We start from the raw sequence: 11,126 nt of genomic DNA, 5'->3' as shown, positions 1-11,126 counted from the left end.
TTCTTTATTTTCATTCATCCTCCAGTAGCCTCTTCCCAGGTTAGCAAGTTTGAATGTGGAAATAGAGTGTGCAGCTGTTACAGTTGCTAGCAGTAGGTTAGGCAGGTGATTGATGAAAAACCAATGACCCATCAAGGACTATCCTTGGTAAAAAGGAGAGGGCAGACAGGTATCAGGTTTCCTGTTGGAGGGGAAATGTATGCTGAATGGTAGTAATTGCATTGCATCACGCTTAATGTCTCAACAAAGCCACTCATACCTGCACAGTCTCCTCCCTTGTCTTATAACTGGTCCAGCAGCTAAATAGCTGTAAAGCACTGTCTCCCTGTTTCATTATTCCCTGAGCTCCTACAGCAGTAGTAGCAACAGCCGCTGTAGAAACGGCAGCCAGAGATAGGCAGGGCTGTTGCTTGCAGCCACGCAGATTGCCGCCTACACACACGCATACACATACACACGCGCACACACACGCTCATGCACACACACTTCACAGATTTCAATATCAACGCGTCTTGCTATATAAATCAAGGACTCAAAGCGATGATAGACGAGCACTAGGCATGGACAACAGGTATTTCATCTCTGACAAATTCAATTTCTTTCCGGTGCTTATTGGTGGATAATAAAATAGTCATCTGTGATAACGAGCTTGCGTGGGAGACTGGAGGTGGCCGCGGTGAAGGCGGGGGAGTGGGAGGAGTGAGAGGTGGGGAGGGGGATGCCAAAGATGACTTTCAGACTCCGGAAACCTACATCTTTCAGCCTCCGCTGTTTTTGAGTTGCAAATTTTCAGGGACTAGTAGCTGCAGGCAGCCAGTGTTGTTGACTGGAAGTCGATTTCCATCTTTCAGACTAGTTTGAATGGGCCGTGTGTTCTGGGAGGGAGGAACGGGGGAGCAGGGAGGAGGAGATGCTGTGATCTGAGTTCTTGAAGCTTCACTCCTCAGGGGAAGTCGAGCTGTGAGGGATCCTTCTTACTGAGCGGAGAGCGTGTGAATCGGAAAGGCTCGTGGTGGCTGGCTAGTCCCAGTTCCTCTCCGGAAAAGCAGTTGCTCTCGCTTCAGAGATGCGCCTAGCCTTCGCCTGCATCACACTGCAGTAAGTTAAACTCGACATGGTTAGCAATTTGAGTGGCTTCTGGGTATGTCGTGCGGGGGAAGGGGAGCTGAGGAGACATGGCGAGGAAAGTTAGAAAAGCACAGCTTTGAATTCTCCATGAGATGTTATATCGGTTTGCCTCGCTGACTCTTGTTCTAGTTATGCTATAGTTGGCTACTCTCAGTTTTTCCACACGGATACCGCTGGTTACTTAGGTTTGCAGAAAGACCCCCTATCCATTGTGATTTTAGGCAAAAAAAAACTGGTCATTGTGCTCTCGATTGAATTATGAGTCGTCCTCTGAAAGTTACTAATGGATGGCAGCTTGCTTTTTCAAAAGAAAATTTGTAAAGAGGCTGGCTTAGATTTTTCAAATACCCAGTTGTTAAAAGTTTCATTCCAGACTTATCCCTAATGTGTAAAATAAAGAAGCAATTGAACAAAACAAAACAAAAGCCTTTGATTTGCTTTATTAAATCAAAATAAAACGTAAAGTAGGTCTCTAGATAACTGCTAGGCAACAGCCTAGCCAATACTGATGATATGATAAACATTCAAATACTCTTTAGTGGGTGGAATGTGCAGGATTCCCTCAATTTCTTACTAGTGCAATAATTTCCTCTGGTTTCTAAATGGTCCCTTCCTTGTGATTTCAAAGTGGTAGTTTTAACTGATGACTGTATATTTAGAACCAAGCAACACTGTATTCACTTGCAAAAAAAAAAAAAAAAAGGCTTAAAAAACTTTTTAAAAACAACTTCAACCGGTTGCTCAAATTGCAGATAACCAACTCCTTTAAAAGGAGGTAAAAATAGGTCAGCAAGGCCAGCCCATTTTAAAGCAAATGACCAAATGAATGTGAATGCCACAAGAATACTAAAGGGATTTTTTAGAAGGGAAACCAGAAATAATTAATTTAAAAATCTTGGAGTATCTAACTAGGTCCTCTTTTACACTGACTACATTTTAATAATGACATGAAAGAAAAAAAGAAAAAGAAAAGGAATCTCTCAAGCAGAAGGGAAGTGTGACACAAAACTATTAGACTTAGTTGCAGGATCATTGGAGAAGTTACTGTATTACTATAGTCATCTCAAAATAATTAAGAAAAAAGGAGAGGTTACCTTAAAACAGAACCCAAGATTTTAAGCTGGATGCAATATGCTGCCATAAATTTTATAGGATAAAGGGGTATCAAAACTTATGAAATAACTTTGTGAAATGCAAAGTACTTAATTCTGAAATTCTCTGTCATTAGAAACGAGGAAACTCCGGATCACTCGTACCCATTTCCATTTTAAATTGTGTTATTCTTTGTTCTAATCCACTAATTTTCATTATTGTATTAAAGTAAAACATTCTGAATAATGAATTATGCCTATTCTCAGAAAACCTCAAATATAATATTTTGTAAGTATTCAAATACACAATTTGTTAGAGGTAACTCATTCCACACACACACATAATTTCTTGCTGCAAAAACTCCCCATATGACTCTGTAAATTACTGAGTAAAATATAATCCAGGGGATATACTTGTTATGACACTATCATGCATGAGCGTGGTTAAAAAAAATTAGCAATAATAAAAGAAAACATCTATGTAAAGACCAAAAAGTGTATGGTTGGAATGAGTTTGCAAACAGCTCCCTGACACTCTAGAATAAATCATTACCTGAACCTTGAGTATTTAGCTAAAAAGGAGAAACATCAGGATGAGAGCCTGGTTGGAATTGATAGGAATTTGGATTGAATAGGAATTTGTCAGAACTTCTTTAAGATAGAAACTTAGTCACGTGGAGTTTGAGTTTTGGGAATACCTTTGCTTCATATTTTGGTTGTTTTTGAAGATTTTCAAAATCATTTTTAAAGTAGAACACTTATTTTAAGGTTTAAACCGTTGGTAAGGTTTGCTGAGGCAATGTTTGAACCTGACAAGTATCTTCTGACTCCTGCTTTTCCTTGCACACTATTGAAAGAAGGAAGAGTTGTAGCCAGACAAACCAGAAAAAGATAGCTGCTGGCCCCTCAATCTAATTCTCCCTGCTAATAATGACTATGATGTTGATTTGTAGGCTTGAAAAGACATTTTAAAAATATTCTTTCCTAAATGTGTCTCGTCCTGGCTGGCGTCAAGGAACGCAACTGTACTATGTATGCATGATACTGTTTAAATATCCTATTTTTAGAGTTATACTTCTAGCCTAGGAGCATGTGCCTGGAGGAAACTCTAGGCAAAATTTTGAAAAAGCCTCTTACTACCCATTTCCCATCTCTGTCATTTCCTCTCTCTTATGAAACCTCATCACAGAATCTTACCTCAAGTAAGAATGCTATGTACTTCTTCACCCTTAGGCATTGACTATGAAGTAGGTTCAACTCCTTGATAGCTCTTTGGATTATTCGCATGTGTGATTTACTCATCATGCAAAGCATGGATAGTTAGCAGTTACTGTAAGTGCACTCATGGCAGGTACTAGGTTAAGCACTTTGAATACGTGTTGTCATTTATGAATTAACATCTGCTGGAGGGAGGTGGCATTTGTTCCCATTCATATGAAACTCAGTCCCAGAGGGAATAAGTAAATTCCCTAAAGCAACATATTTGGTAAATGGTGGGATAGGATTGGCCCCCAGGTGTGACTAGGGCTAACTCTTTATCAATTTGCCACCTTATTTTAGTAAAATGGTACTCTACATTGGATCAAGTGGGGTGAGTTTATTGTTTTGCAGATGGAGTGAGTTGAGAGGGCTTGAGAAATCGAACTGTAAATCAGGAAATAATTCCTTGCCCTACTGATACCCAAGGTTGGATCTACCTAAATTGATCCCCAATCTAAACTTGGCATACTCAACCATTACGCTTTCAGTGCTCTTCTCTGGCTTCATGAACTGTGGAAATGAAGCTAGAGACATCTTTGCCAGGAAGGAAGATGATGGAGTTCATATGGGAGGGGAGGGGTTGGGAGATCTAAACACCAAGGAGGATGAAAGGAAAATAAGGGATCACATGGTGGGAGGCTGGTATGAGTTCTTGTCTAGATTCTGTGTCCTGTGGGACTCTAAAAAACAAACTATTTGGGCTGTATGTGGGTTGGAGATGTTCAAAGTCACAGACAAACACAGACCAAAGCATCTCTTTAAATAGTTGTAAGGTCTGATTATAGAATTTAGAATAGTCTAGTCTTCGGATAATCTCCTTCACATATTTTTTTTAAAGAGTAAAAAATGATGATTCAAAGGAAAGTGGGGGAGAAGGGCCAGATGATGACTGAAGAGGAAAAACAGTCCATGGAAATATCACTGGTTCTTGCATAATCACTTCCTGAAAATTTGCCAGGAAATAAAAAGACATCTTTAACTGGTGAGGATAAAAAACAAAATGTTTCATGGAGGTAAAATTTGAAGTATTAAGGAGAATAACATGATTACTGTCACTTGTCTCCTTCTCACAGAAGACAACACTAACAAGGAATAAAATGAAAACGTTACGGGCATAAAGCCAAACAATATTTTAAGATTGGTCTTTCTCAGCATACTAAATTTAAACAGCTGAAATTCTTTTTAAAGTATTATCTGAGTCAACAATTTGAAATGAACGATTTGCCTTTTAATAGAGAATCTGTATTGTAAGTTTAAAACACGATGTCCTTGACTCAGTTATTTTGTATTGGCAAAATACCAATCATTACAGATCAAGCAGCACAAAAGCTGCTACCTTCAAGACCAGAGGATAAATGTATATGCTCCATAAAGGAAGTTGTTACTGACCTATTGACACACACACACACACACACACACACACACACACACACGCACACAGTGCCAAAAAAATGTAGACACATTTTACGAAAGGAAAAAACTGTATTAATTCTAATGCTCTGTATATACCAGTAACAAACAATCAATACAAGTCATGTTTGACTTCTGCAATTGCAAGAAGTGCTCAAAGTGGTTACCATCAGCATCCAGACACTCCTGATTACGACGAACTACTGCTTGAGCAACATTGACCAAAGTGTCCACTTGTATACAATTTTTTGGCACCCCTGGTATATACAGAGATTGCCAAAAAAATGTATACACATTTTAAGAAGCACAAAACTGTCTTAGGGGCAAAAATTACGCTGATGGGAACCACTTTGAGCACCTCTTGTAATTGCAGAAGTCAAACGTGACTTGTATTCATCTTTTGTTATCAGTATATATTATTACAATTTTAATACAGTTTTCTTCCTTTCTTAAAATGTATATACATTTTTTTGGCACCCTCTGTGTGTGTGTGTGTGTGTGTGTGTGTATATATATGATGGAGATTTGCCAATGCATTCACATTGTTATCTCTGGTCTTTCTCTTGTTTCTTGCCATTTGTGACGCTACAGGTTGAGGTTAGGAATAGAGTCTCAAGTTGCTTTTTTTTTTTAAGTATGTTTTTCCAGAACCCATGAGCTCCAAGTCAAGTAGTTGTTTCAATCTAGTTGTGGAGGGCGCAGCTCACAGTGGCCCATGTGGGGATCCAGCCGGCAACCTTGGTGTTATGAGCACCGCGCTCTAACCAACTGAGCTAACCAGCCGCCCTCGAGATGATTTTTTAATGTGATACTTTGGCTTTCTTCTCCTTATAGTTTAAAAATAATGACAGGAACTTTTATTAAGCTCTTGATACTTGCATAAGTTGCTTGTATAAGCATCTTGCACATTTAATCTTAATAATACTTTTATGGGATAATCCTTTTATCATCCTTAACCCCATTTTATAAAAGGGGAAAGAGAGTTAAATGAATGACTTACTTACAGTTAGAAATGAGTAGGAATAAAGGTATTCCTATGAGTAGGAATAGAGGTATAAACCAGACAGTCTGGCTATACAACCCATGCTTTTAACCAAAAGGTTCAAAGTCCACTATTAACTGTCTCTGGCTTTTTATAACTCTCAATAGTTCATGCTATTATATTTGTTCACTTGTTTGGTCTCCACTTACAGCTGCTCTGTCTGTAATTTCTTTCTTTACACCAGTTTCCTCTGCCATCACCTCATCTGTGTTTCACTTTATAATGCGTCTTTATCCCTTAAGCATCCACTCTAGCATCATGACCTGGGATTCTATTTGGAATCTACCACTGGCCCAATTGTCTTTCTCTGTGGTTCCACTGAAATGCGTGCTTGTCTATATTATTGAATATGCCACAGAGGGTTGAAGCAATCTGTTTTCTGTATTTGGGAAGGAAGCCAAACTTGATCTTTGGAACTTTAGTGCTGGGCATAGTTTCTAATGTAATATTTGAGATCAATAAATATTTCTTTTGTCAACTGGATTTGAAGCTCTAATTCAATTCCCTGAAGGGATCGGTAGTTCCATTTCCACAGTCTTTACCCCACAAAAAGACTAGAGAATGGTCTCTCAGTTGCAAGTTACAAAGTCTGAGAAAGATAGTTTATTTTAGTAAATCGAACTCATAATTAGTATAAAATTACTCAGAAAACATTTACTGTTCTCTGTTGTATTGAATATTTAGAATATAGGGGAAATATTTTGGAATATGACAGGTGGCATATTTATTTCCAGATCACAATATTGGCATTTTTAATGATAGCTAATTTCTGTTACTAATGTATCTTTGGTGGGGGTGAGCAAATATTAGAATAACTGGTTTATCAAAGATGTTTTGCCCTTGTAAGAAAATAGAGTGAAGTTGGGAAATGGTGCTTTTTAAAAATTGTTTTTTGAACTCTTATTTCCTTTGAGGAGAAGCCTGAGAAGATTTTTATTCAGTCTTAGCTGACAAATATTGAGTCATATCTGTGAGCAGACATTAGAAACTTGACTACCACTAGAAAAATGAAGAAATGGATAATGGTGGGAAATCAATCCTCTCTCCCCCTCCCCCAAAGAAACATTTTCAGATTATGGGATAATTTAGATTTACTTATTGATGATTTTGTAAATTTATTTCATTCAATATTTAAATATTATAACAATGAACTTGGTTGACATCACATATGGGTTTCCAAGCATAATGTTTTTATTAAAAATATCAGCTTGGGTAGTAGAATAATTTGTTGTTATTGTCTTTCTAATCCACATGAATCAGTTATCAAATATTCATTTTTAACCAGGGAAAGGACAAATGGGATGAGAAGTGCAATAGTTATTTAAAATCTCTTTGGGGTTCCATCAAACGAATAATCTCAAGACATGGTTAACCCAGTGATGTAGCTGGACCTTCCTTTATAATACAATTTTCTTTTAAAGAGTTTGGCTTATATAATGTTTTGATTATTCTTGATGATGGAATTGTGGGTAAAGGTGTGGAGAAATTGATTCCATGTATAATTTCTCAATATGCAAAGATGCTTATTTGAATTTCATCATTCTTTTCTTAGGCACTGTGACATAGAGGTTAAAAGTTATTCTTTGCGTTCAAGTTGCCTGATCTCAAATTTTTACTACTAGGATGGACTTGAGTTAATAACTTACATTCTATGCTTTAGATTTCTCTTTGTAAAACAGGGATAATAAAAATGATATCCAAGTCACAAAATTACATGATTGAATCAGCATGTAAGTGGCTTAGAACAGAAGGCACATAATAAATAATGCAAAAAAATAGTTATTTATTATTTTCTATTTACTTGGGATGTTGTCTCAGGTAAAGAGTAAAGTATCAATAGCAGCGAAAATGTTCTAAATAAAATCTAAATCTAAATCTAAAAGCCGTTTTTATTTTAGTTTTATTAATAAAAAATGAGACTCATAAAATCTATTAAATGTTATAATAAACACCCTTTTTACTAATTACTTTGCCCAAAAGGTTTTTATTGATAACTTTTAATAAAGAGAAATTAGATAACACATGTGAACATCCACAAGAGAATGGCTGGCATACAATCAACCCTCAGAAATTTGAATTCCCTTCCCCTTACCTAAAACCTTTCATTTTTCTTCCCCTGACATTCTTAAAATATAATCACAGCTATCATCCATTTAATATTACAAAATGATGCTCTATCTATATTGACTACTCTGCTATTTGTACCTAAGCAGACTGGGAAAATGTGACCTCGTATGTGAGGAAGTATTTTACCCAGATCGATTCCTTTTGAATTCCATGTATTGGAAAGGAGAAAGAAATGGAGGTGCTGTGGAAAAGCTTTAGAGGATCCTTGACCTGAGAACAGAACTTTAAGCACAAGAGATGAGGTGTAGTTTATTCAGCAACTTGTTTTGCTGAGACAGAGGATGTTAGGAAATGTTTCTTTCTGGGCTTTTGACCAAGGAATTTCTTTTCTGGGCCCTTAGTGAAAAGAAAAAAGGCCTGGGGGATTCTTGCTTGCCTGACTTTTGTAGCAGGTATTTTGGAGATTGTCAGTAACACTCAGCTACTTCTGGGAAATTTAAGGTTTATATAAATATATATTGTTATTTCAAAACTATCACCTTAAGAAACCATACTAATAACACTATGATACTGTATCCTGTTCTATCCTTCAAGTATTGATGGAATACGTTGTGTCAGGTACTGTGCCAGACTCAGGGAAAGAAGAGTAAAATAATAGACAGGTGCCTACAGTATGAACCAAACTTCAGTGAAAGAGAAAGAAAGAAACAAACAAACCTAAATGAGAAAGCAAGTACATGATCTATTGCTATTGTAATAAGTGCTCTGAAAGAAAAAAAAAAAAAAAAACAGCTGAAATAGAGAACAGAGGTCCTGTTATTTACTGGGGTACAAACTGGTTTTAAGACGTATAAGGAACAATTCTTAACCACTCTCCTATTATCCTTTTAAAAATTATTATTAAAGAATGGGTGTCTGGTGTTGCTAGTGAGTAGAAGAGGATTATACACCTGAAGTAATTCTTAAAACCAAGACAGATGAACTCATGTTGAATCAGAATTTTAGAATTACTGAGCAACACAGTTTTATTCAGTCAAAAACATGACTCCCACATTGCTTTTTCCTTTACCTTTATATTATAAGATTATTTTGCTTGTGGCAACTTTTAAAGATTAGTGAAATGCAAGTACTTAATGTTGCTTAGTAACTTCTATTTTTGCTTAGTGACTATCATTTGGGGCTGCATATAAACAACTTGTAACTTTCCCCCTCTTGTCCCAAATTACTAGAGAAAGAGCACACAGCTGATGAGTCACTTTGCTATCTTATTCTTAATAAGCGTTCTGATGACCAGGATGGGTGCTTTATTGTTATATAATGTTATTTGCCACACCAGAACTTTCTATTTGTCAAATAGAGGTCCCTTTGCTATCACACATTAAAGAAAGCAAAGCATGAAAGCCATTCAGGGTAGGGCTTTTGATTTGTGTCCCTGGTTTTTAATGAACTCTAAATTCTACTATACAACGTACTGTGAAAGTTAAAGTGGTAAGGTTTTTGAGCTTTATTCAAGCTACCTGCATAACAGCTTGGTGGCACATTTGGTGTTTAGGTAACTATATTATCATCCTAACAGCACTTTCAACCAAACCAAACCAAATCAAAACAATGGTTTCAATGTGGCTGTAATAATGTTGCTATTATTTGTGGTTAGGTAATGTTCTTTAGTTCTGGAAATTAGTAACTCTGTAAAAATGAAACGGTAAGACTGTTAGATTTGATGTATATATCAAAGGTGGCAGTACTACATTGACCAAAATTTCTTCTCCACGAAGTAGCAAAGCTATATGCAAGGAATTAGCAGCTACATGTTACCATTGGGGAAGCATCCTGGATAAAGAGAATGTACATACTCTGGCTCTTTAACATCTGTTTTGCTGATCCTAATGAGTTAAGATCCAAACTATTAGGTTGGTGCAAAAGTAATTGCGGTTTTTGCAATCATTTTTAACCTTTTAAACTGCAATTACTTTTACACCAATCTAATATGTTAAGACATATGGAAATATTTTTTGAGGGATGCTAACATCTGTGTTAAAAGAAGCAAAGGGAAAGAAAGCTTTCCTTATGTAAATATTAAACAAACTTAAATAGTTTTCTATTTTAAGGACTTCTTATAGTTCCTCAGATGTAAGTGTGTGTTGGAATATCCAGGAGGGGGGTTTAGTACAAACTTCCCTGATGTTAATTTAATCGCAGAGTTCCTTCTTCTGGGAACATCTATTAATATCTCTTTGAAAACACTAGACCAGAATTTACTGGTCTATTGACATTCAATTATTCATTTAAAATATTTTGAGCACCTACTATATATCAGAGTAGTAGGTTCTAGAAAAAAGGTATGACTAGAACCTGACCCTGATATTAAACTGCTCCTAATTGGGGGTTTGAGGAAGATACATAAAGGTAGTTGTTATAACACCGTGGGCTACGGTGAGCCATAGAAGTAGCACACAGGAGGTACACAGTAGGTTGTTAATTGGAAATGAGGAGCGTATGAGACTAAGAAATTCACCACAGATAATTTAGAATTTGAGTTGGGTCTTAAGGGAAAGTAGGAATTTACCAAATAAAGATAAAATAACTTACAAAGCTCTCTCCAGATATTATTATTCTTTTACCCCCATGAAAACCAGTACTTTCATTCATCAAAGCATAACTCGTGAGTGCACAGATGGTACATGAATCACAAGATGACAGCTGCAAACTGGGAAAGAGATATATAACTTTGGTGGTACAGATAGTAATTGATTCTTCTGAAGTGGATAAGAATCCCTAGGTAAAGAATGTAGAGTGAGAAAGAAAATAATTTTAGTAGCGCATCTTGATGAATTCTAATATTTTTAGAGTATATGGGAGTAGATGGGATTGTAAAGAATGAAAATGAGTTGTCTCAGAAGAGGGAAACAGTCACAGAAATTTGTGGCATTCCAAAAAGCAGAGAAACACATCCTATATAAGAAAGACAGTAATCATTGCTGCCAGAGGCTGCTGAGAAGTTGAGATAAGGAAATGAAAATTAGCCATTGGATTTCAACACAGGGATACCATTGGTGATCTTAGCTAAAGATTCATTGCTGTAACCTAGATGTAAATGTATTAAGGAGTGAATAGGAGCTCAGGAAATG

The 11,126-nt window shown here is 36.5% G+C and overlaps 1 protein-coding gene across 2 annotated transcripts in view; it reads left to right on the top strand.

Moving 5' to 3' along the window:
* Positions 1-327: 327 nt before the first annotated feature.
* Positions 328-11,126, top strand: part of DGKB (diacylglycerol kinase beta) — a 642,123-nt gene continuing 631,324 nt past the window's right edge. Inside the window, exons 1-2 of one of the 2 annotated variants that reach the window (XM_019727049.2) lie at positions 328-571; positions 948-1,098. The gene's annotated coding sequence lies outside the window, so the exon portion shown is untranslated. Of the gene's footprint in view, positions 572-947; positions 1,099-11,126 lie in introns of those variants that run through there. The other variant, XM_074340800.1, reaches the window with a different exon arrangement.

Source organism: Rhinolophus sinicus, linkage group LG09 (genome assembly GCF_036562045.2).
Source record: "Rhinolophus sinicus isolate RSC01 linkage group LG09, ASM3656204v1, whole genome shotgun sequence".
NCBI lineage: Eukaryota > Metazoa > Chordata > Mammalia > Chiroptera > Rhinolophidae > Rhinolophus > Rhinolophus sinicus.
Note: the sequence above shows the minus strand (reverse complement) of the source record. Positions and strands in the feature narration are given on the sequence as shown.